The sequence below is a fragment of the Pan troglodytes genome, chromosome 4 (assembly GCF_028858775.2).
Source record: "Pan troglodytes isolate AG18354 chromosome 4, NHGRI_mPanTro3-v2.0_pri, whole genome shotgun sequence".
In the NCBI taxonomy this organism is placed as follows: Eukaryota; Metazoa; Chordata; class Mammalia; order Primates; family Hominidae; genus Pan; species Pan troglodytes.
Genome location: NC_072402.2, coordinates 150,410,697 through 150,437,637, shown reverse-complemented (window position 1 = coordinate 150,437,637; position 26,941 = coordinate 150,410,697). Strand labels below are relative to the sequence as shown.

Here is a 26,941-nt window from a genome sequence, read left to right as displayed (position 1 = left end):
AAATAATCAAAAGACCTAATAAAGACAGCAGAAAACACACAAAATCTTTTTCCCTTTCTCTCCCCTACCCCTTTTTTGTTTTTTGTAGTTCACTCAAAAGGTGAATGAAAGTCTTTTACTCTCTTATTATTACTACAAAAAGATATTATTTAAAAGAGAAAACTGAATTTTAGTTTTATATTGGTATACTTTTGATATTAAGGCTCAATTTTAAAAACACTTATAATACATTCATTTAACCTGAGTCAGTTTAACCACACAAGATTTTCTTTTACATTTTAGCTTTCAATATTCATTTAGTTTTATCTCTATTTTTTTAATTTGTTCCTTCATTTTAAAACAATCTTTAAGTCATCTCTAAAATAGGCAATTTTTTTCTTTTAACAAAAATCACGTTTTTATATCTTCTTTATAATCTTTCTTCCCAAAAATATATCTTGTTTTTCTTGTACCCTTTGCAGATGAAATTATTTATCTTATTTAGTAGTTTTAATCACACACATTAATGTAGTAGTTTTAGTAGTTTTAATCACACACATTAATGTAGTAGTTTTACATTAATGTTTGTAGTTTTAATCACACACATTAATGCTAACCACATTAATATTGGAAATAAAAGGTCAGAGTCGCCAAGAGAATGAGCACTCAAACAGAGAACTTCTCAGCAAGGCAAAATGTACTTCTGCAGAAGGGTGCTGCTCATAGTTTTGGCTACTCCTAGAGCACCCCAAAGAAAAGAGAGAAGGAGTTTTTATCCCTAATGCAGTCCCTACCTCTGTGTCACTCCCCACATGGGCTGGGGTCAGACCACACAATCTAAGCTGACCCGATTGGCTGTTTGTGAATATTTTCCCAAATAAGAAAGGGAAGGGGGATGTAAGTTACAGGTCGAGGCTGGCGGGAAGAGTTGTTTACAAAGCAGTTAACTAAGCAGGTAACTAGGGGCAAGGAGGTACAAGGGAGTTGTTTTTAGGAACAAAGAACAAAGAAGTTGAACAAGCTAAACCTTTGAAGAGGAACTCACTGTACCTTGCAATTTCCCCCACATTTGATTTTTATAATTCTTCCTTTTCAAATTTGTCTAACATATTTTGGCTTTGTTGTTCTTCTTGATTTTCTAGGAGTAACAGCTTATCTAAATATGGTGGGGGAGAATTGGAGAAGGTTTTAGTGAGAGCTGTTTCAATAAGTTTTTGCACCAATCCGCAGACACAGGGTATAATGCAGCACCCTACAAGAATAAGTACAGCTATTACAGTTGTAAGGGAGGTGAGGACTGAGGTCATGAGTGAGTCCCTTTCATTTGCCAAGCCATTTTCCCATTAAATTAGTGAAGAGGTTGTTTATTCTGTAATTTTCAGAATACCTTACCTAACTCATTGGCTAAGATAGTAAGACTTTGTAGAGCCTTTGTTATGGTTCCATAGAGGGTGGTGTTATTATGGATGAAAGTACAGCATTGGGTCCTAATTATGACATATACTGTACCTTTTTCAGCTAATATCATGTCAAGGGCTCTTCTATTTTCCCAGGCCATTTGGCTGGTAGGGCCTAATTGTTCAGCTATTCCTTTAATGGCATCTCTTATGTAATTGACAAATTGCTGTCAATTATAGTAAATGTAATTTATCCAATTTACATTTTTGTTTATAGTAGACCACCAGAATAATGCAGATTCAAATCCTGCAACTACTTGATTTCGAGCTTTAAATTCATTTGGTACCCCTCATGGAACTCCGATGGCACCTATATAAATGCCAGGGTCAAAAGACCCATGAGGGGCACTTCCATTTTTTGCGATTTTCCTTTCTGTTTGTTTGGTTGATGAAATGCCAGCGTAAAAGGAATGGCCAATTGGACTACAGTGCAAGTGCCGCTCCAGTTACTTGGCAGAGTACCCAACAGTGGTCCACCGCAATAGTACCCAACAGTGGTCCACCGCAATACCACCATACATCCGCCAGGGGATGAACAAGGGCAGACAGATTGGTTAGCTCCTGAAAAGGCTTGGACTCACTGCATCCCATTAGGCTTCCAAGGAATGCTAAATTTCCCCTTTGTCATGAGAGACACAAGGTAAAACTGACATTGCTAACCAGAGGCCGGAAGGCCCTTGGGGGCTGACCTACAGGGCCTTAAACGTCCAAGAATAGCAGCGAGAGAGTTCAGCATGCCTTACTGCCCCAAGCTGCAGGGTCTTGGAAGAGAGCTACCATACAACTTATACTCTGTTGGTTGGAGAACCATCCAAGTGGAAAGCGAACAATTTGGGTTTCTGGCCTGCCTGTTGCACAAGCGTAACAATCACTCTTATTTAGGGTGTGAACAGAATATTTAATCTATTCCAGCCAGGCATTTACATCTTGATACCCAGTTTCTATGGCTAGGGTTTCTTTTAAATCCTTAACTTCTACAATGTTTACTATAGTTTCGTCATTGGGTACGTAAAGAACAGCTGTTTGATTGGAATAAGGTTTAGAAGGTGGAGGAAGGGAAGAGGGTGGAGGAGTAATGAAGTGCATTTCAAAGGATCCTATAGGGTCTATTCCAGGAACATCAGCTCCTATGCCATAGAAGCAACCTAGAGTGGGGTTAGTGTTGGTAGAGGTGGTGACAGTAATAGAGATTTGCACAGGGTTACATTGTTGGAGTTGACAATTAGAGGGAGTTGTCTTTTTTGTAAAGTGGATGTAAGGCTTTAGGTTAGTGCAACCTCCTCCTGGGGAGGTCCAGCCTTGATACTTGATTGTCCAGACCACATCTCCCCAACCAAAACAGAACTTCCAATGACTGCCCTGTGCTCATTTGGTGCGGGAGTACTTTTCTGAAGAGGCTAGCTTTCTTTGGCTTTGGAATAAGATGTGAGACAGCTGGGGAGAAGAGGAAAAGGAGGAAGAAACAGATTAATCTTTTCTTTTTAACATTACTCTGGTGGGAGTTGGCCCTGGGACAATGGTCCATGGCTTTGGAGAGAGCGATGCCTTTTTGACTCGCGTATGATGCGTCCACCCCTTTTCAGCAGTTTGGACTGCAGTCTCAGTTGTGAGGAGCACCAGGTAAGGTCCTTCCCAGGAGGGCTCAAGCATTCCCTCTTTCCAGCTTTTGACAAGGACGTAATCTCCAGGTTGGCGCTGGTGAACTGGAAATTCGAGGGGTGGAGTCTGTGCTAGAAGACCTTGAGTCTTAAGGGAGGAAAAGGTGGAAGACAGACCAAATATATAGTTTTTAAGGAACTGATCTTTTGTTTCAAATGTAGGAAGGTTAGTAGTAGAATTTAACCCATAGAACCATTGGTGGTTGTGTGGGATCCTACTTATAAGAGTGTAAGGATTGGGAACAACAGCATGGGTGGTTTGAACTATTTGATTAATAGCCCTTAGGTCTTGTACTAACCAATATGACCCATCTGGTTTCCTTACCGGCAATATGGGAGTGTTATAAGAGGACATACGGCGTTCAAGGAGTCCATCATGGACAAGGCTTTCAATTATAGATTTTAAACCTATTCTAGCTTTTAAAGGAGTAGGGTTTGGTTTTCTTTTTACTACTTCCCCAGGAGTTTTTAATTTGACATGGATTAGAAGAGCCAGTAGCTTTCCTCCATTGCCTTCCCTTGACCAGATACTAGGACGGATATACTCTTCATCTAAGTAGTGAGTAAGTTTAGGGAGTTGAGAACTTTTCTCTGGTTAACATAGGGGCCTAAACCTAATTCTAGCATTAAATCTCTTCCTAGTAAGTTAGTTCCTGCCTCTGGTATTAACAAAAATTTTATGTTAGCTGATTTATTTTTGTATATGACTTTTGTTTCCTCTAAAATTTTTGCTTTAAATTGTTCTCCCTTCACTCCTGAAATAAAGAGTTCTTCTTCTGAACAAATTACACCAGGTGGGGAATGACAAACAGAGGAGTGAGCCGCCCCTGAGTCGATTAAAAAAAAGTAATAAGCTTAGAGTTGGGTCCCACCTCTAAATTTATCAAAAGCTCTTGGTGGGATTCAAGATAGAAAAGACAGAGCCCCCTATTCTTCCTCAAAAGCCGTAAGTGGGATGACTTCCTTGTCTTTTTCCCACTTAGGGCATTCTCTTTTAAAGTGACCTATTTTTCCACATTTGAAATATTTGTTTTGCCCTTTTCCTCTTTTTATTTCCTGGCCTTCCGTCTTGATTCCTTTGCCTCCCGTGTAGGGTCTGACAGCCAGGTATTTGGAAGGCTTACAGGTTCTATCTCCCTGGGCTCCCCGTTGAAGAGTCCCCTGTTGTAGGGTGGACAGCATAATTTTTGCCTTTTGCTTCTGCCTTTCCTCATCCCTTCGTACATATACCTTTTGGGCCTCTCTTAAAAGTTCCTCTATGGGACGGTCTTTCCAATTTTCTATCTTCTGTAATTTCCTTGTAATATCTGGCCAACTACTGGTGACAAAGTGGAGTTTTAACATCTCTTGTCCCAGGGATTCTTCTAATTCTGGGCCAGCATACTTTCTCATTTGCTCCTTAAGCCTACCTAAGTACCCCATAGGTCCTTTATCCTTTCTCCACTTTATATTAAAGGCTTTGGTAATATCTGGGTGTGGGGCACCAATTCTCTAATTCCTTTAATTATCATTTCCCTTAGGTCTCTTGTATTTCCTCACTGGGCTATCGGAGGGAATTTTATTGTCTCTCTTGTACTTTTTATTTTCTGCCTTGCTTGAGATATTTCCCATCCTGAAAGTTTTAGGTGTTTCCCTGAGTTTTCTGGGTCTGTAGGGCTCAACCTCTCTACTAGAGATTTCTTGCACCCTTTGCCCTGGAGGCTCTGTGGGGCTGAACCTCTCCTACTAGAGATTTCTTGCACCCTTTCCCTGCAGGCTTAACTCCTCCACCCCCTCTCTGCCAGTGGAGGTTTCCAGCACTACCCTGCTTTCACTTCATACTCAATTGTGCATCTCATTCACACACATTCAACCACCAGGATGTCCTGACCACCAAGGAAGTACTTCACTGCCCCTGTGGTTTTTCTTACCTTGGTTTGTGCACAAAGTTACCTGGTCACTGTGGTATCTGTAGGCCTTTTCATCCTGCATTGCTGAGAGTCCGGGTTTATTTGTCAAACTCGGTGGGTCTCAATTCCTTACCCCCAAGGCTGCCACAATGAGGCAGCAGAACGTGTCTCCTCATGAGAGGGGATCCCGGAGGAGAATGGGATCCCAGACGAAGCCCTAGGTTGTTGGAAATAAGAGGTTAGAGTCACCAAGAGAACAAGCACTCAAACAGAGAATTTCTCAGCAAGGCAAAGTTTACTTCTGCAGATGGGTGCTGCTCATAGTTTTGGCTACTCCTAGAGCACCCCAAAGAAAAGAGGGAAGGGGTTTTTATCCCTAAAGCAGTCCCTACCTGTGTGTCACCCACCCCCTTGGGCTGGGGTCAGACCGCACAGTCTAAGCTGACCCAAATGGCTATTTGTGAATATTTTCCCAAATAAGGAAGGAAAGGGGGATGTGAGTTACAGGTCAGGACTGGTGGGAAGAGTTGTTTACAAACCAGGTAACTAAGCTGGTAACTAGGGACGAGGACGTACAAGGGAGTTGTTTATAGGAACAAAGAACAAGAAAGTTGAACAAATTAAACCTTTGAAGAGGAACTCACTGTAACTTACATTAATAACAATTTAACTCTTAGTAACCTTAATTTCCAGTGAAAATCCTAGGAAGTGAGCAATTTGATCTGTTTTATATCAGTATTTATAGGTGAAAACCATGTTATAATTTTTAGAAAGTCATGTTTCCTCAATTTTTTGTTTCTTAACATATGCAAATATATTTTGCTTCTGTATACTATATAAAAGCAAGATGTTGGAATATATAAACAACTTATGTTTAATAATTCATGTGTCAGGATTTTAACTTGCTTAGAAATGATTCATATATTTAATGAGTATCTATTATTTAATTTAACATTACTTAAAGATTTTAAATTGCTGAAAGAGTTTTGAAACTCTAAGTTCAATGGTAATTTTAATGCCATTTGCCTTTACCTACATTATTAGTTCTTAACAATTACGCTTGGATTGGTTATTTTTAAAAAGCTGACTATTGAAGAAGTTTAGAAAATACTACACTAAAATATGTCACTTTGGTATATTATTGCTACCAATAGTTAAACAAAGCAAGGCTTTTTGAATTCCCCTTGTCTATTTTCCAAAGGAACTTAATTGTCCTTAATATTTTCCTTAGGTGTTCCAGCAACCATGGAAGATTAACTTTTATCACAGGAAAGGAGACTTCACATTCAGACAAATCTTGACACAAACCATTACCCATTCTTCCAAGGGTCCATTCATCTTTCCTAAAAACTATTTACTAGCTCGGCCTAAATACCATCATTTGCCAAAACCAAGGAAGGGAGGGTTTAGGTAAAGGCCTGGTTAAGATAAGATGGCTAGAAAAAGCACCTTAAACAATGTTTGTCTTGTTACAGAAATTTAAACCAATGCCTTTTTCATTGTAAGTGTTTCCAGTGACTCAGTCCTCCTTCTCTTCCCAGTGCACAGAAGCAGACATCCTTACAAATGGAAATTTCTATTGTAAATGAAAACTTATTTTACAAAAGCATCTCAAAACAACCAGCTAAATGCCAGAAAGGCGTATTTTAGAAACTGATTCTAGTTCCATAGGTGGTCTTTTTAACTTAGCTTCTGTTTCTTAGCTAATATTACTCAGTTTAGGGTGGAGCCCATTAAGAAAAAAGGGAAAGAAAACATTGTCTATGCCTGGACTCAACACCAATAGCTCTGAGAAGGAACCAAGCCTATGTATTTACCTGAGGTCCCGTTATGTATAAACTTTTATCCAACTTGCTTTTTGCCTTTAGGACAGGATAGTAACTAAACCAACAGGTTAACACAGTCAAATTTTTAAAATCAATTAGTCACTCATGCTTTTTATTTGCCTTTTGTAAAAAGTCTTTTAAAAGGGGCAATAAAAATATCGAAATCTTTTTATAAGTAAGTTTCTACACATCAATAGGCATCCCTGGGTGAGCCTACTTTGGGAGCTGTCATTTTTAAGTGCATTTCTTAAAGTGTAGTGTTGTTCATTTGGAATGTTCCACCATAATTTAAAATTATGTTTAGTAAGATTTTGCCATTTTAGTAAGCATTTGCTGCCTCTGGGGCCTAATACCTACATATATGTAAAGGTAGGTGTAGCATGAAGGTAGAGTAAGTTCTTCAGAAATTAACAGTCCCATTTTTATACTCTATCTTGGCTTTGCCTCTGTGATCTTTGTGATCAACTTAGCCAATGGGATTTCCCTATCTAAGCATGCAAGAAAAAGAAACAAAAAGAATAGAACACAAAATCCCTATGAATTTCTGGAAGCCAGAGTTTGCACTCCTCGAAGTATTGCCATTTGATGCCAGTTTATGTGTGACCCACTTATATATTTGAGGCTTATAACAAGATCCAATCCAGTTAATTTCTGGATCCAATCCAAAGCTAGAATCAGTCCAGTTTCTGTCCCAAGTTTTAGCCCAGTGTGGATAAAAAATTTCCTTGAACAAACTCAGATAGCTCAAAATACAAATCTCTGAAGTTTTCAAATTTGACAAAAAACTTACCTTCCCCAGTTGCTGTGAGACAGCAACGGACACAGTGGGCTCATCAGGTACCTTGCTTGGCCACATGATGCTCCTGGGGGTCACCAGAAGCTCTACTTCAGATCCCACTTGTAAAACTTTAGACAAATTTAACAGAATTTAACCGAGCAAAGAATGATTCACAAATCAGGCAACCCTTTGGACCTAGAGTGGGTTCAGAGGAGAACCAGGGCTATCTTGTGGTTGAATAAAATTTATGGACAAAAAAAAGAAAGTGACATACAGTAAACATGTTGCAGGACTTTTCCTTAGTTCAGCTGAAGATGGGATTGTCTCATGGCCATAGAAATTTAGGCTCACAGACAATTTGAATGGTAAGACAGGGTTTTATTGGGTGAAAAGGAAGAAAAGGAGAAACAGGGACTCTTGCTAAGCCACAGTCCCTACTAGAGTGCCTCCTGCCTGGCCGTTCGAATCCCAGATTCCACAGGAAGAGGAGGGGCCAGGCTCCTCTCTGCTGCAAATGTCATGAACTTCCCAAGGCTCCACCTCAGTGGGCAGGCTGGTTGGAGTGTCTCCAGGGAACCCCTCCCACCTGGCTGTCTCAAATCAAGTGAGGTACAGAAACAGCTAGATTGGTTACAAATGGACATTGCCCTTATTTCAACCTGGCTTGAACAGCTGGCTGACTATGATTGACTGACATTTGGCTACTGTGATTGGCTAAGACTCTGCTACTTGTTAGACATGTAGGTTATAATCTCTTTACGCATCAAGTTGGCTTGCAGTTTATTATGTATGGAGAAATCTTTAGGCTGAACTTAAAATATATAAAAAGTCAGCTTTAGGCCAAACTTAATTTAAACCTAGAAAATTGCCTTATACAGACAAAACCTTAAGACCATTTCAAATATCATACGTTCATCTTGACCCATTTATATCATTTCAGCACAATTTTCTTTAGTAAATGTATTTTCATATATTACAAACATTTCACTCAAAACTGTTCTACAACTAGAAGAAAGATAGTGTTCCACATAGAGAAGAAAGCATTTAAAAGTTGTTTCTTAAAAGGGTGGTGAGAAAACTACAAGTAAAAAAATTTTACTTCCTATGTTTTTATTTTATTATCATTATTATATTTTTTGAGACAGGGTCTCATTCTGTTGCTCAGGCTGCAGTGCAGTGGTGCAATCTTGGATCACTGAAGCCTTAACCTCTCGAGTAGCTGGGATTACAGGTGTGCCACCACTCCCAACTAAATTTTGTATATTTTGTAGAGGTGGGGTTTCACCATGTTGTCCAGACTATTTTGGCTTTTTGAAAAGATTTATTCTGGTACTCCCTTCCTTTCTGTCTCTGAGTTTGATTCTATACCAAGTCCTATCATTTTTCCTCCTGAATATTGTGACTTTAACTTTATTCCAATTGTCAATCGTACCATATCTATATCATTTGATTGGTCTACCTTTTCCACTCTTGGCTGTCTTCAATCTGTCAAGGTACCATTATTTGCCTTTCAGATGAACAAAGATCTGAAGGTTTGACAACATACTCGATTGATGTAGCTATGTGAAAAAAAAGTTGTTCTTACATACTGTTAGTAGGAATACTGTTAGTAGGAATTCAAACTGTTACAAACCCTATGGAGGGTATATGGGCCATATGTATAAACCTTTCTTTTTTAAAAAATTATAATTTAATAAAGACAGAGTCTTGCTGTGTTGTCCAGGCTGGTCTCAAACACCTGGGCTCAGGCATTCCTCCCGCCTTGGCCTCCCAAAGTGCTGGGATGTGAGCCACTGTGTCCAGCCCAAAATTTCTCATACTTGTATATTTTTACCCAGCATCCACCTGTAGGAATCTAGCAAAAAATATGAAAAGATATGTGTAACACAGTATGAAATGAATAACTTTGCAATGGAAAGACAGGAAACCACCTATGTGTCTATCAAGTGGAGAACGGTAAAATAAACTATAATACATTTACCCTTTGGGGTGCTGTAAGATAAAATGTGGTGTATTTCTTTAAACTACTATAACATGATTTCCAGGATATACGAGGTGTAAAAGACAAGGTGAAGAAAAGTACATAAAGTATGCTACCATTTATCCATGAAAAGGGGGACATTGAAACATAAATGAGTATTGGCTTATATATTTTATTAAAAAATTATCAAATAGAAATCATTATATGGGTTGGGGTGTTTTGTATACACATACTTACATGACAATGAAACAAAAGTAAATAAAAAGCAATACTAAAATCTAAAGCAAGATGAAACTGTATATCAAATTAGAGACACAACTAATGGAGTTAAACAAGTGACAAAAAACAATGTGATTTGACCATATATCCCTAGGAGTATATGCCCTATGGACAACCTAGCCTGCAACAGGACTTAAAATGGTTTTAAGCAATTATAATTTTGGGGGTCACATTGGGACTTTTCTCTGGTCCATTAGGTGATTACAGCAAAAAGTGATTAGTTCAGTGCCATGAAAATCAGTGTTCTCAGTATGGGAGAAAGGAGATACACATGGAAGACTGAAAGGTTAGATAAAAACCCTGTGATCTCAAATATGAATTGAAAGCATAAACACAAATATTACATCTTTAAAATAAAGCTTTATCCATGAGAAGTCCTAAAAACAATGATCCCCCAGCACTATTATTACCTGTATTGTAATCTCCAAATACTATTTCCCATAAAGGAACCAAAGTTTCTTAGGTAAACGGCCAAATTAATATCTGGCATAGTTAATGGACATGCTGAACACAAAATATTTTGTCATACCTGAAAGCAAGGAAGTGACCACAGATTATTACCTGAGGTACTTTCTATTGCCTAAAGGTGAAAAATCTGAGTATTGACTATTAATTGAATCAAAATGCAAACATGTTTAAATCTATGTGTTTAAAATGATACTTCAAAAGCCCTCATTGATAATTATTCTGACAACTTGTAAATTAAAGGAAAGAATCAACCATATATCTTCCTTCCATTTACAAACTATATGTCAGGGACCAAATAGTTAATAAGGGGAAAGTTTTTCTTTACAGGAGTATTTCAGCTAATAAATGAATGCAGAATGATTGTGTATCCTGAGGAAATAATGGTCTAAGCCATGATCTTCAATGGCTGTGAACCAAAAGGAAAGACAACGCCTTGAATTACAGGGAACCACCATGAGGTTATTCTTGCCAAATCGTCAATGCAGAATCTGATCAAGCCCCTAATCCACCAATTATTTACTGAAAATACAGGAGAGAGAGGAATGTGCTAAATAACACCACGGGTAGTCGATCCGCATTTCAGATCATGAGAAATTCTATAGGACAAAATGTTACTTCTCCAACAAATCGATTTTTAAAAACCCAAAAAATGTAGAAGGAACCCATAGAGAGAATGAGACTTAGGGTATATATCAACCAATTACAGTGCATGGACCTTATTTAAATTTTAAATTATGAAAAATTATCCATCTATACACACATATATACATATATTTGTTGATACATATTAGTTGGGAAAGTCTGAACACTGACTAGATTTAATAATAATATTGTTTATATTCTAAGTATGAAAATGGTTTTGTGGTTAAATTTTTTAAAGGAGACTTTATATTTGAGAATGAAAACTGACATATTTATAGAAGAAAAAAAATATGTCTTGGATTTGCTTCAAAATAAGCCAGGTTGAGGACAAATGCAAGAGAAGTTATATATAAAATAAGATTGACTGTAAGTTAATAATTGTTGAAGCTGAATGATAGATAAATAGAAGTGATTATTTCTTCCATTAAAAAAATCTTTCATTTAAAAAAGAGAGAGAGAGAGAAAAGAAAGCCCTGAATAGATTTGTCCTACTATCTTGCATCAACCCCCTCTCTGTCTCTTTGTGGGTGAGCCACCCTATCCACCTTTACCTTATGAGCATCTTTCCTGCCTAGGGCTTTTCTGTGCTGTGCTGTCTATGTGGAGCACTCTTCTGCACCAATGTGTGCCACCTTAATGCCTGCTCCATCCTTCAGACTTTGGTTCTGCTTTTGCTTCTTCAAGGACATCTCTGACTTCTCTGATTTGGTCAGATCTCTCTGCTTTAGGCCCCTGTGTTATCATCTACCTCTGCTTTCTAACACTCACACACTTAGAATTTTGTGAAAATTTGTATTTCTGTTAGCCCCACTATGTTCTAAGGTACCTAAAGGCAAAAGCCATGCTCATTTTATTTAACATAACAGCCTGATACATCGCTCAGTACACAGTACTCTGTTTGCTGAGTGTTATACCACATCTGTTAAAAATCAGGTAATAAGAAGCAAGAGGTGTACCCAGTAGGGATAAAAACAGTTCAAGTTTCAATAAGTATAGAAGAGAAAGTGATTTTTCTGGGTGGAAAAAGCTGGAGTAAGTTTTTCTGATTTTATTTCTTATGATATAAATATGAAAATAAATTAATAAAAAGCTAACTACTGTTATTAGATATAAGTCTATTTCCAGTCCTAAGGATAGTAGGTATGATTGCAAGTGGAGAAGCAAAAGTGAGATGTAGTCTTCTGTGTCAATCTCAGGTTTAGGTTTTAATATATAGAAGAGAGTTTTTATTGCAACATGACTATGTACGTCTACAAAATTACCAATAATGATTCCAGAGATGGCTAGAATGTCCTACAGGGTAAAGTGACCTTTAAATAGAAAGGGCTGGTTGCATTCTAAGTTGCTTTGTGGATCTGAGAGGTGACATACACTGAGAGACCAGTAAGCTCAGAATTGTGCATTTCAGTGGTTATTTCTGGTCTCTTTCCTGGAAAGCTCTACAATGTGCCGTTATTATCTGGAACATAAGGAATGTGGCCTTCTCAAAACTTAAGAATTCACAGCACAGAACGTTGTTAATTACAGAAATATTGGATACATGCAGCTTCCTAGCTTCTTAAGTATTTTATGTTTTCTGTTGCAAAACACAATCCAGTTACTTGCTGAGATGCAATTCCTCATTCACACAGAAAACCAAATTGTCAGCAGTAGCTAGTTGGGATCAATAAATCTTCTCAGGTTAGTACCTAGAAAGAAAGCAGGCTGTAAAAATTAATTGAGACAGACGTGTTTGAATAGGGAGCAGAGGAGTGGCAGGCATTTTTATTCTTCTGCTTTAAGTTGGAACCATGTGGCAACTCTGCTGTAAAAATGATAATGTAAAGCCAGTTGTAGAATCTTAGAAATTCTTAAGCATAAAAACAAATCTGATTTATTTCAAAAATGGGTCATTCAGATAGGAGTTTTACTAGAGACAAGATGGGAAATTTAGGGCATTCAGTTGGAAGAAAATAAAAGTTAACCTCATGATAATGTGGAAGAAAATCTTAATAGTTTAGAAAGAATATGTTCTAAGAAGCATTTGGTGGGTCAAAAAACTGCTAAGATTTAATGTCAGTGTTCTAGACCATTTCTCTTCCCCCTCCCACCCCCCCTTTTTTAACAACTCCAAAAGTTTCCCCAAATGGTGTATCTTCTAATGATTATAGTTTATTACAGTGGTTCTCAAACTTGAGTATAGGCAAGATTTATCTAGGGAACATCTTAGAAATGCAGATTCCTCTACCTTCTCCCTAGTAAATCTGATTTAGGAGGTCTGGATCAGGTCCTAGAGTCTGCAGTTTTGCTCAGTGCCATGGTGGTTTTAACAAATGTGTTCCCTGGACTACAATTTGAAAAACACAGATGAAATGAAACCGACTGGGATATATGGCTAGAAACTCTTGAGCTGCACTAGCAATAAAATTACTATATCATAAAGCTAAATAATGTCAGGCGCAAACTTATTAAATATTTGTTGAGTGATTAAGGGCTCTCAAAAGGAGTTTTAATACATAAACTTGCGTTATTTAAACTAGATTACAGTCTTATGAGTGCCATTAGATTCTGGCTGTGGGCTACCATCTCAAGAAAATAGGGTGAGTACTAGTGCCCCACACACTGCTATAGAGTTCAGTATCGGGTAGGTCAGTGTTTTAGAACAATATAACGTTCTGGTTAAGTGCATAGGCTTCAGACTCAGGTTTTTACATTCTTTGTTATAATGCTGTGGACTCTCTATACCTTTGAGAAATTCATTTAGCCTCAGTTTCCTCATCCTTAAAATAGAAGAGCCAGTGTCGCCTTTATAGGAATGCATAATGCTTAGATGAGAAAATGTTTATAAAGTGGTAAGTGCAGTTCCTGGAATATTGTAAGCACTTAGTTTCTAAAAAGACACGTTTTTGGCCTTCATAAAGGTAGACTATATTGTCAAGAGGAAGGCAATGACCCCTGGGAAACGGTTCTTATAATAGCCCAGTAAAACAGAGCTGAACATTTGAAGTCTGGGTTGTTATGCACTGAAGACAGATGGCCTTGAAAATCATGAGAAACAGTGATTGTCTTACCTAGTGACTATGGCTACACATACATAAGTGTTTTAAATGATTATTTTTAATAATTTGAGTAAAGTTAAAAAGTAGCAAAGACTACAAGAAGTGAAAGAAGCCATACATATTACTGAGGCTTACCTATGTTGCATTTCAATACAACTATATCATTGCTGGACATGGAGAAGGTTTATTTTATTTATTATTATTTTTTTAACTTAGGCCCATACTTGCTCTCTAGTTCCTGGAATAAGAACCAAACAAAAAATATATTTTTTTGCCATGACCTTCAGGAAACTTTCTGGATTCTCTATTCATCAGAGAAGAACCACTCCGCTAAATTTTAACAATGGTTAAAATTTTATAGTTGGTAACATTTAACCATATGGGAGAGCACATTTGAAAACATTTTCCTACTACATAGTAACTATACAAAATATGTTGGTGATTATAATTACTACTTTATGTTGCTATTTTACTTGTTAGATATTAAATGTGCTTCCTTAAAAACACTAAAAATTCCCCTAATAATCCTAGAACTGACAAATATCGATCTACCATTCTTTTTTGTTGTTGTTGTTGTTGTTGTTTTGTTTTTGGAAATGTAGCCTCACTCTGTTGCCAGGCTGGTGTGCAGTGGCATGATCTCGGCTCACCGCAACCTTCGCCTCCCAGGTTCAAGCAATTCTTCTGCCTCAGCCTCCCGAATAGCTGGGATTACAGGTGCTTGCCACCACGCCTGGCTAATTTTTGTATTTTTATTAGAGACAGGGTTTCACCATGTTAGCCAAGATGGTCTCAATCTCTTGACCTCGTGATCCACCCGCCTTGGCCTCCCAAAGTGCTGGGATTACAGGTGTGAGCCACCGCACCTGGCCCCAATCTACCATTCTTTGTTGAATGAACATTGATTGTCAATCCAAATGGTGCTGTATTTCACTTCACCTTATTTCAGCACATTAAAGATGTCACTCCCTTGTCTTCTGATTTGCATAGTTTCTCATGAGAAGTATATTCTGCTTCTTATTTTTGCTGTTCTTTATAGAAGGTCTCTTTTTTTCTGTCTGCCTTCAAAATTTTCTCTTTAGCTTATAGCAATTTGAATATGATGTGTCCAGGCATGCATGTATGTTTGTTTCAGTATTTATTCTGTTTGGTGTTCTCTGAACTCTTCAATCGATAGTTTGATGTTGTTAAATATTTTTGAAAAGTATTGTCTCCATCTCACTCTTAACTATAGATTATGTTGTGCCAATAACACCATTTGATAACACAACTTTCATGTACTTTCACATCTGCGTCAGCACAATATTGATGAAAAGAGCAGTGCACTGACAGTCTTCCTGCTTGGGTTATAAAGCTGATTATAAAAAAAACCTGTGAATTTTTTATCAAACTACTGTGCTCTCCTAGCCCTCAGTGACTTCACTGATGTGAGAGATTATATGAGATGATTTTTTAGGCTCTTCTAATTCAGGAAGTAGTCTAAAAATTAGGAAGCAAATTGCATAAACTAATTGATACTAAGTCATGAATGGCCATTTCTGGACTTTAATAGTCATTTTCATTTTCAAAGAGGAAGTACCGCAAGGACCAAATGACTCACTAATTGAGGCAATTAAAGCTATACAATCAGGGGAAGAAAAGCCTTCAAGCAACCAGAAATTATACTATCACTTATTTCATCCATAGTACCAGTCCTGCCTTGTTTTCTCTTTTCCCAACCTTTCATTTGTTCGTTCTGTTTATTGTTCAACTAAAGATTCTCCCAGACATATGCTAAAATCCAGAGAATATGTAAGATCATTTTTAAATGTAAGAATTCAAAATGCCAAAACTAAAAATAAATCTAGTGAAGAAGCAGGCAGAAGACCTTGCTGTGAGTCCATATGAAGAGGTATATTTGTGTAAACTTAACTCTCTATCCAACACACTATTACATGTTTCCTAGCACCTATTTTTATTCCAAGGTCCAAATCACAGTCAAAATAGTCAGTTTTGTACTTCTCCATAACACACAGTCAATGTAGTAGAGCCTACTGCAGTGTTTTTCAGCATAATCAGGAGCAAGCTGGAGAACTTAGAGCAGATGAAGAGGCATGAATAACCCTGTTCTCACTAAGGAAGAAGTGCTTTCATTTTGTGACATACCTCACTCACTGGTCTTATGCAAACAGTTTGCTAGGGTAAATTTACCTGAGCCAATTGTGTCTTGATCAAGCCCCAATTTTAATGGAATCACTTCTACAATAAATCAACAAGAAATGACACATATTGTTTAAGAGTTGGGCATTAGATAAACCTGGATTTGAAATGTCTCTGTCCTTCACTACCTGTGTGTGTCCTTGAGAAGCTTATTTACTTAAGGGTAAGCTCCCTTTTCTGTAAAAAGATGGGGGCAGGGATGATTAATAATAATACCACCTCATACGCTGGTGGGGAGGGTCAAGTGGGATATTACATTTAAAGAAGTCTCTACTTAACAACAATAATGTGGTATTTTAAAGCTAGTTCTGATGCTTTCTGTAGTGGCCCAATGTTTTTCCTCTTTCTATAATAATTTATTTAAAAATCATAAAAGTCCTAAAGCTTGATAGGCTGTCTAATCTAAGTCTTAATCTTATCTTTAAGCTTTTACTTAAGAAGGACCAAATGTTATATATCTAACATCACATATTTAATCAAAATTCCTAGACTAAGGACCTCCTCAAGAACTACAAACCACTGCTCAAAGAAATAAGAGATGACACAAACAAATGGAAAAACATTCCATGCTCATGGATAAGAAGAATCAATATCATGAAAATGGCCATACTGCCCAAAGTAATTTATAGATTCAATGCTATTCCCATCAAACTACCATTGACATTCTTCACAGAGTTAGAAAAAAACTACTTTAAATTTCACATGGGACCAAAAAGCCCATATAGCCAAGATAATCCTAAGCAAAAAGAACAAAGCTGGAGGCATCAAACTACCTGACTTCAAACTTTACTACAAGACTACAGTGGCCAAAACAGCTACTGGTACCAAACTACTGGTAGCAAAACAGACATATAGGCCAATGGAACAGAACAGAGGCCTCAAAAATAACACAACGCATCTACAACCATCTGATCTTCAAAAAACCTGGAAAAACAAAAATACATGCAATGGGGAAAGGATTCCATATTTAATAAATGGTGCTGGGAAAACTGGCTAGCCATATGCAGAAAACTGAAACTGGACCCCTTCCTTACCCTTACACCTTATACAAAAATTAACTCAAGATAGATTAAAGACTTGAATGTAAAACCCAAAACCATAAAAGCCCTGCAAGAAAATCCAGGTGCAGTACCACTCAGGACATAGGGATGGGCAAAGACTTCATGATGAAAATGCCAAAAGCAATTGCAACAAAAGCCAAAATTGATAAATGGGATCTAATTAAAGAGCTTCTGCACAGCGAAAGAAACTATTATCGGAGTGAAAAGCCAACCCACAGAATGGGTGCAATCTACCCATCTGACAAAGGTCTAATATCCAGAATCTATGAGGAACTTAAACAAATTTACAAGAATCAAGCAACCCCATCAAAAAGTGGGAAAATCTATGAGGAACTTAAACAAATTTACAAGAATCAAGCAACCCCATCAAAAAAGTGGTCAAAGACACTTCTCAAAAGAAGATATTTATGCGGTCAACAAACATACAAAAAAAAAAAAAAAGCTCAACATCACTGATCATTAGAGAAATGCAAATCAAAACCACAATGAGATGCTCTCACAGCAGTTAAAATGATGATTATTAAAAAGTCAAGAAACAACAGATGCTAATGAGGCTGTGGAGAAACTTTTACACTGTTGGTAGGAATGTCAATTAGTTCAAACACTGTGGAAGACAGTGTGGTGATTCCTCAAGGATCTCGAACTAGAAATACCATTTGACCCAGCAATCACATTACTGGATATAAACCCAAAGGAATATAAATCATTCTACTGTAAAGATACATGAACATGTATGTTTATTGCAGCACTAATTACAATGGCCAAGACATGGAACCAACCCAAATGCCCATCACTGATTGATAGACTAAATAAAGAAAATATGGTATATATACACCATGGAATACTATGCAGCCATAAAGAAGAATGAGATCATGTCCTTTGCAGGCACATGGATGAAGCTGGAAGCCATAATCCTCAGCAAACTAACACAGGAACAAAAACCAAACACTGCATGTTCTCACTCATAAATGGGAGTTGAACGATGAGAACACATGGACACAGGGAGGGGAACAACACACACAGGGGCCAGTCAGGGAGTGGGGAATGAGATGAGGGAGAGCATTAGGACAAATAGCTAATGCATGTGGGGCTTAAAACCTAGATGATGGGTTGATAAGTGCAGCAAGCCACCATAATACTGTATACCTATGTAACAAACCTACACATTCTGCACTTGTATCCCAGAACTTAAAAAAATAAAAATTTCCTAGACTGTAATTCACTTTACCTAATTCCCAGACCAATGGCCATTCTTCCTTTTTACCCTGGTAGTAATCAAAAAGTTGCACTAAAAATTGTGGTTTTGTGTAATGAGTATATGTAGAAGTTAAATTTATAAGTCCAGGAAATAGCAGAGTTCAAATACCAGCTCACCCACTCCCCAACAATGTGACTATATGGAAGTAATTTTACCCCTCAGTCCCTCAGTGTCTTTACTTATTAAATAATAAATAAAAGACCAATAAAGCAATATCTCTGGTCAAGACATTTAGAAGCTCTAGAGTGAGGGAGAGGGGAAATCTGATGGAGGATGTCCTGGCAGCTATGGCATTGACTGTGTTTGTGACAGGCAGAAGAAACTCATTTTGAAAGCAAAGGCAATAGATCCAGACTGTAAGGGTTGCAATGCTATTATCCCTACTATTTGCTGCCTGTGTAACCTTGGATGAGATGCTCAAACTTTCTGTGCCTCATCTTTGAAATGGGAATCATAGGAGTATCTACTCCATAGAATTGGCATGAAGATTAAATAAATCAAAGCACTTAGAAATGAGACTGGCACTTTGCTATAAACAACAGCTTTTGTTAGTTGAATTTTATTTATTCATATGCCATTCATTTGTTTAAAAGTTTTAAGGTAGTTTTCGAAATGACATGCGATGCCTCTGACTTGGACCTCTTTTCAAAATCGTGAAATTCTGTAGCCCATCACCCACTAAACATTCTCATTTGCATGTCTTGCATTGTAGTTTAGATGCCCCAAATTGAACTTGCCTTATTTGTAAGGCCTCATTTTCTTCTGTAGATTTCTTTACCTAAGTTAATAGTAACCCCATACATCCAGGTGCCAAGACCAGCTCAGTCAGGGAGACCCTAACCCAGCGGCACTAGAGGAATTAAAGACACAGAGAAATATAGAGGTGTGAAGTGGGAAATCAGGGGTCTCACAGCCTTCAGAGCTGAGAGCCCTGAACACAGATTTACCCACATATTTATTAACAGCAAACGAGTCATTAGCATTCTTCTATAGATATTAAATTAACTAAATGTATCCCTTATGGGAAACCAAGGGATGGGCCAAATTAAAGGAATAGGTTGGGCTAGTTAACTGCAGCAGGAGCATGTCCTTAAGGCACAGATCACTCATGCTATTGTTTGTGGCTTAAGAATACTTTTAAGTGGTTTTCTGCCCTGGGTGGGCCAGGTATTCCTTGCCCTCATTCCTGTAAACCCACAACCTTCCAGCGTGGGCGTTAGGGCCATTATGAACATGTTACAGTGCTGCAGAGATTTTGTTTATGGCCAGTTTTGGGGGGGCCTGCTCCCAACATCCAGGTATCCAAACTAGTTCATGTGAATCCTTCTAGACTTTTCTCCTTACCTTCACTGTTAATATCTAAATAGTCACTGCGTTCGTCTACTTTTTCCCTTGTATGTATCACATTCACATACCCATATTTCAAAGAGTGAGTCCTATGAGGGCAGGGATCATAGCTTTCTCAAGTGTACTCATCCACTGTCATGTAACAGTGAATCAGCCTGCTCTTAGCCATCCTGCCAGGGCTAAGAGATTAAAGCCAGAACCTGAAACAAACTGAAGGTCTTCTGACCCCTTGAACTGAGAATTTTACCCCAGTGAGCATTTTCTTATCCAAACCAAAGCATGTCCTTGGCCACAAGGGAGAGAGTTGGCAGGAGGTCCTTTGAAAAGAACATGTTCTCATCACTGCACCAACAGATCCTCTCCACTGCTGTACTTAAAGTTCAAGAGAGAGTCTACATGCTCATGGTGGCAATTTGTATCTACAGGAACCCTGAATTACCTTGATTTTTACCTCCTTGATACTTCTTAAATCCAATCATTTCTCTCCATTCTCATGGCCTCTGATCTAATCCAAGGTAGCATTATTTCTCATCAAATTATTGCCACAACCTCCTCCTCATACCCCAATATCCTCTCTGGAGATCCCAAAAGCTCTTCATGCTTTTTGTTTTAAAATAGGAATTTACCTATGCTCCATCTTCACCTAAAACCCTTCAGGGGGTTAAAATAAAATCCAATCCTTTGCAATACTGACATAGCCCTGCATCTGGATTCTTGGCCTTATCTCTGCCTCTTTCCATATTTCTCCTTATTCTCCAACCACAGAGGACTTTTTGCCTCCTTTCCAATCATGTTGCATCTTCATGAATTCTGTCACTTCCTTCTGGGAAGCTTTTGCCCAAATCCCATTAGTTTAAACCTTAATCTTCAAACTTCATTTTGCACCCATACCATTTCTTCACAAAGGTCTTCCTTGACAACTTCCTGGTGTCTTCCAATACTCCCTACTCAGTGATTCTCAGCTTCTGTGTGTAAAAGAATGACCTAAGGAGTTCTTTCTGTTTGTTTAAAAAATAGTTTCCTAAGTCCCATCCCCAGAGTGTCTATGGGTAGATCCAGTCATTGTGCATTTTTACCAACAAATATCCTTTGGGGTTTCTGACCAGGTAGCTCTCAGACTGCACTTTGAGAAGCTCTGAGTGATGTTAACTTACCTTGCTACATGGTGTCAGAATACCCTTCTTAATGTCTCCATGGAAATGCACATTGCTCTTTAAATTACTTTTTAAAAGTCTGTAGTCCCTGCTCAGTGCTTTATTACTAGGGTAGCATTGCAGTTATAATCTTTATGCCCATAGCATAATAGGTATTTAATATTTGTTAAATTGATCATTATTTTGTGGAATACTTAATAATTTATAAAGAACAATACAGATGCTCCTCAACTTATGATGGGGCTACATCCTGATAAACCCATCATAAGTGGAAAATATCATAAGTCAAAAATGCATTTAATATTCCAACGAATCCCTAAAGTCAAAAAATCATAAGACAAAACATCTTAAGTTGGAGACCATCTGTACATGTAAGCCAAGCAAACTGAGCCTTGAGAATAGAGTGTATCCCGCTGCATCTAGGTACTATGCTTGAAATCTTGGGAAGCTCTTGACTTTTGAAAAATGGCTACTCAGCTTGCTAAAGCTCGTTTATTTCATCTGCCTCTACGTAGGTTCCTCCTTCTCCTCTGCATGCCCTGGTGACACTTAAGGTTTAATTGAATAGTGAGGTTCCTGCCACCTTCCAGGGCTCTGATGAACTGTCAAAACAGAAAACTCCAGGGACAAAATGCTGCCACCAACAAAAAAACAAGAGGCTCATGGTGATCCGAGCACTTCACAGCAGTGCTGTGCTTTAAGGGTTCAGCCTTTATGGGTGAAGGATGGTTGATGTTTAAAAAAAAAAAAAAAAAAAAAAAAAACCTGAGTCAGCATTCTGAAGGCTTCCTTTCCAAGGAAGCATTTAGCTAGGAAAGTACTGAGAAAGATACACTAAGTCTCAAACATGCTTCAGGTTACCAAGAGACAACATTTCTCCCAGGTCATGCTGTCACCATGATAGGGTAGAAAGTGTAAAAGGCTCAGAAGATCTGAGTTAAAATCCCGAATGAACTAAGGTATACGGCAGTAGTTAGTGAGTGGACAGTTAGAACCACTGAAAAATGAAGTTTCCTGAGTCCACCTCCATAGACTTGATCCAGTGGAAAGCGAGGCGGCTGCTAAAAGTCCATTTTCAAAAACTACTTCCCCAGGAAATTCTAATGCTAGTAGTTTTCAGACCACATCTTGAAAGCCTACTGTTTGGACTTGGGCAAGTCAGGCACTCTCTCTGAGCCTCACTCAGTCTTCTCAACTACAAAATGGAGATGAAAATTTCCCAGGGTTGATTTAGGAAATCCTGAATTTTGTGACAGTCATAAAGTACTCTAAATATATAGAGATTTTGTCATTAGAATTACTGATAATAGTGTTAATGTTGAGAAATGTATGAATTATAGATGACTTATAAATTATGTAACCCAAGGGAGTAGTTAACAATTAGAATTTGAAGATCTACTTAATTTATGAGGGACAAGACATATCTGTCTTAATTTATGTTATATCTCCAGGGCCTGCCATAGAGTAGATGCTCAAAAATACTATTGAATAGGAAAAGAAATGCTTTCTCTTTGATAACTAGGGGATGACTTACAACTCCCTCAAATGCCTCCAGAGGTTTATTCCCCTTTCCTTCACCAAGATCAGCCCTGAATGTGGCAAAACTTTAGGAATCTGCAGGGACACTGACTTTGCTGACTTAAGACCCTTCTTTACTGTCTTAGGTCTGTGGAGTCACCTGTGTTCTGGATTTGTCTTCTGGAAACACTCAGAACATAGAACCACGTATTTAGGGCTGAGGAGGATTTTCTTGAGAAGTGTCTCCTTGAAACTGCTTTTGCTCTTTGTAAAAAAAGAGACAGAGGATCCCTAGCTGAGTGTCAGAGATAACCTACAGCAATTCTCTGAGGTTATCAGCTTCTCTTTCCCCAGCCATCCTTTTATGCTTACCTGTACTCTGGCACCTGATGAGCCGACTGGCAGAGACAAAATTTCCCAACCTTGACTTGTGTTCAATAAAAGGCACCATGTCAGGTAGGAAAAACAGAGAAAAATCAGGTGGGTGGCTTCAATCTGCAGAGGCAGAGCTGGGAACCTGCTGACTGCAGCAGGAGTGGCTACATTGCCATGGCAATGAGCAAGCTGATCACTTCAGCACCATCACTCACTCCCTAGCCATGGCCTTTATGGGAACAAAGGAAACACATGTCTCTCCCAAGGGCTTTGATATTAATACAGGGGCTGCTTTCTCTACAAGATGACTAAATTTATGGTCTATTTTAGAGTTATGTTACTATCTTTCAGAGGCTTTTTTAAAATCTCAAGGAATCAGTTAAAGTCCAGCTAATTCTGTTGTAAGAAAGAATATTTCTTTCCTTTTAAAACTCTATCGTACTACTTATATTTATTTGTAAATATTTACTGAATATAAAATTAGAGAAATATTCTATCCTCAAGTCTCTACAGTCTAAAAATGAAATAAGACATGAGCAAAAATCACTATGATGAAAAAAAAAAGTATGCCCCGGGTAATGTTCTGCAGACTCTTTGCATTCATGGATTTAATATTCATAATTTCAACAATTCAAAAGTTCCTGCAGTAGCCCATGGCAGTATAGAACTTGAGGAGATGATTGAATCCCCTGTAGGGTAAGACTAGTATGTGCAATGAATTGCAGCATTGGTAAATGAACTAAGTTGCCTTCCCAATACCTCTGCTTCAAGGTGTCCTTATTGCTTCCTATTCACTGCCATCTACATGGTAGTTATCAGTAAGCATCTAAAGTGTTGACACATTTTTTTTTAATTTTTTTATTTTTATTTTTAATTTATTATAATTATACTTTAAGTTTTAGGGTACATGTGCACAATGTGCAGGTTAGTTACGTATGTATACATGTGCCATGCTGGTGCGCTGCACCCCCTAACTCGTCATCTAGCATTCGGTATATCTCCCAATGCTATCCCTCCCCCCACCCCACAACAGTCCCCAGAGTGTGATATTCCCCTTCCTGTGTCCATGTGTTTTCATTGTTCAACTCCCACCTATGAGTGAGAATATGTGGTGTTTGGCTTTTTGTTCTTGCGATAGTTTACTGAGAATGATGATTTCCAATTTCATCCATGTCCCTGCAAAGGACATGAACTCATCATTTTTTATGGCTGCATAGTATTCCATGGTGTATATGTGCCACATTTTCTTAATCCAGTCTATCATTGTTGGACATTTGGGTTGGTTCCAAGTCTTTGCTATTGTGAATAATGCCGCAATAAACATATGTGTGCATGTGTCTTTATAGCAGCATGATTTATAGTCCTTTGGGTATATACCCAGTAATGGGATGGCTGGGTCAAATGGTATTTCTAGTTCTAGATCCCTGAGGAATCGCCACACTGACTTCCCACAATGGTTGAACTAGTTTACAGTCTCACCAACAGTGTAAAAGTGTTCCTATTTCTCCACATCCTCTCCAGCACCTGTTGTTTCCTGACTTTTTAATGATTGCCATTCTAACTGGTGTGAGATGGTATCTCATTTTAGAATGTTGAATTTTATGTGGAAAATGATAACATGGTTCTTGAAGATCTCATAGTCACTTTCAAATATCAAGGTAATGTTGAATGTTAAATTTAGTGAAGGTAGAAGTTCATCTGGTTAGGAAGGGAAATGTTGGAGAGATACTTTATGGAGTAAATGACATTGAAATTGGCTTTTAAGGGTGTAAACATATAAAAATAAGGCAGAATTTTCATATCCTGAGGAAGAGCATAAAAATTTGAAGATATTAAAATGGCAATGATATACCACTGTATATCTATTAGAATGGGTAATATTGTAAAAGATAACAATACCAAGTGCTGGCAAGGATTCAGGACAACAGGAACTCTTATTCCTTGCTAGTGGGAATGCAGAATGGTACAGTCACTTGAGAAAACAGTTTGTCATTTTCTTCCAAAGCCAAATATAGTCACAATGCTGAGGTTTTTCCAACTGTCCTGAAAACCTATGCCCACACAAATGCCTGCACACGGATGTTTAGGACAGCTTTTTCATAATTGTCAATAAATGGAAGCAACCAAGATGTCCTTCAATAGGTGAATGGTTAAACAAACCAGGAGATTCATACAGTACTGGATTATGATCCAAAGTATAAAATAAAAATTAATGAGTTCATACTTACATAAATAAATGGCTGAATAAAGATTTGAGGGAGAAGAAACAAATCCCCCATGCAGAAGAATTCCAAATAGCCTATGTAGATATTCCATCCTCAAGGGGTGGGAGCAAAACTTCCTACTCCTTAAGCATGGACTATAGTGACCTTCCTTCCAAGGAACACAGTAGGGAAAGTGTGAAAAAGCATAACTGTATAGTACAGAAATCTAACCAACACTTCATGTTGATAGTATATACTAATATGATATGATGCAAATGGCACTTTATCTCTGTGGTCCTCTTCCCAGAAAATCCCATCACCCCAGTAAAACTATGAGAAAAATACCAACCAAATTTCAGTAGGGGGCATTCTATGAAACCTGACTGATATTCTTCAAAACTGTCAAAGTCATCACAAACAAAGAAAGTCTGGACCAGGAGCAGTGGCTCACGCCTGTAATCCCAGCACTTTGGGAGGGCAAGGTGGGCAGATCACTCCTGAGGTCAGGAGTTCGAGACCAGCCTGGACAACATGGTGAAACCCCCGTCTCCACTAAAAATACAAAAATTAGCTGGGCATGGTAGCAGGCACCTGTAATCCCAGTTACTTGGGAGGCTGAAGCAGGAGAATCGCTTGAACCTGGGAGGCAGAGGTTGCAGTGAGCCAAGATCGCGCCATTGCACTCCAGCCTGGGTGACAAGAGCAAAACTCCGTCTCAAAAAAAGAAAGTCTGAGAAACTGTCACAGTGATGAGGAGCCTCAGGAGGCATAACACCTAAATGTGATATTCTGGATGGGATCCTAAAAATAGAACTAACATAAGATTCAGCAATCCTACTGCTAGGCAGATATCCAAGAGAAAGGATATCAGTATAGAGAAGAGATATCTACACTCCCATGTGTATTGCAGCACCATTCACAATGGCCAAGACATAGAATTCACCATAGAATTCACTTAGGTGAATATGTAACATATAATACATATATATATAATGTATGTATTATATATATAACACATATATTATATACGTATATAATATATTATATACGTATATATTATATATTATATATGTATATATAATATATACACATATATATGTATAATATATACATATATGTGTATATATTATACATATATGTATAATATATACATATATATAAAATATATACACATATATGTGTATATATTATACATATATATGTATAATATATATTATATATGTATATATATTTATTGATATATAAATATATAGTATATTTTTTACATATTATAAATATATAAAATATATTTAGAATATATATTATATTAAAATATATAATAAATATATGAAATACATATAAATATATATTTATATATAATATATAAATATAATATATAATATATGATATACATTTATAATATACATATATACGTATATATACATATATATTATGTATATATATTATGTATATATGTATGTGTATATATAATATACATATATATTATATACATATAATATACATATATAATATACATATATGTGTATATATAATATACATAATATACATATATATTATATACATATAATATACATATATTATATACATATATGTGTATATATAATATACATAATATATTATATACATATATATTATTATATATAATATATAATATACATATATTACATATAATATATATGATATACATATATATCACATATAATATATAATATAAATGTATATAATATATAATATATTATATATAATATACATATATATTATGTATATTATATATTATATATAATATACATATGTATTATATAAATATATATTATATATAATATACATATA

At 37.2% G+C, this 26,941-nt stretch overlaps 1 long non-coding RNA gene across 1 annotated transcript in view; it reads right to left on the bottom strand.

Annotated features, from left to right (window-relative positions):
* Positions 1-1,916: 1,916 nt before the first annotated feature.
* The window catches only part of LOC134810119 (uncharacterized), a 354,765-nt gene continuing 329,740 nt past the window's right edge, over positions 1,917-26,941 (bottom strand). The window contains exon 3 of the long non-coding RNA XR_010157371.1: positions 1,917-5,200. This is a non-coding gene — a long non-coding RNA (uncharacterized LOC134810119). The remainder of the gene's footprint in view (positions 5,201-26,941) is intronic.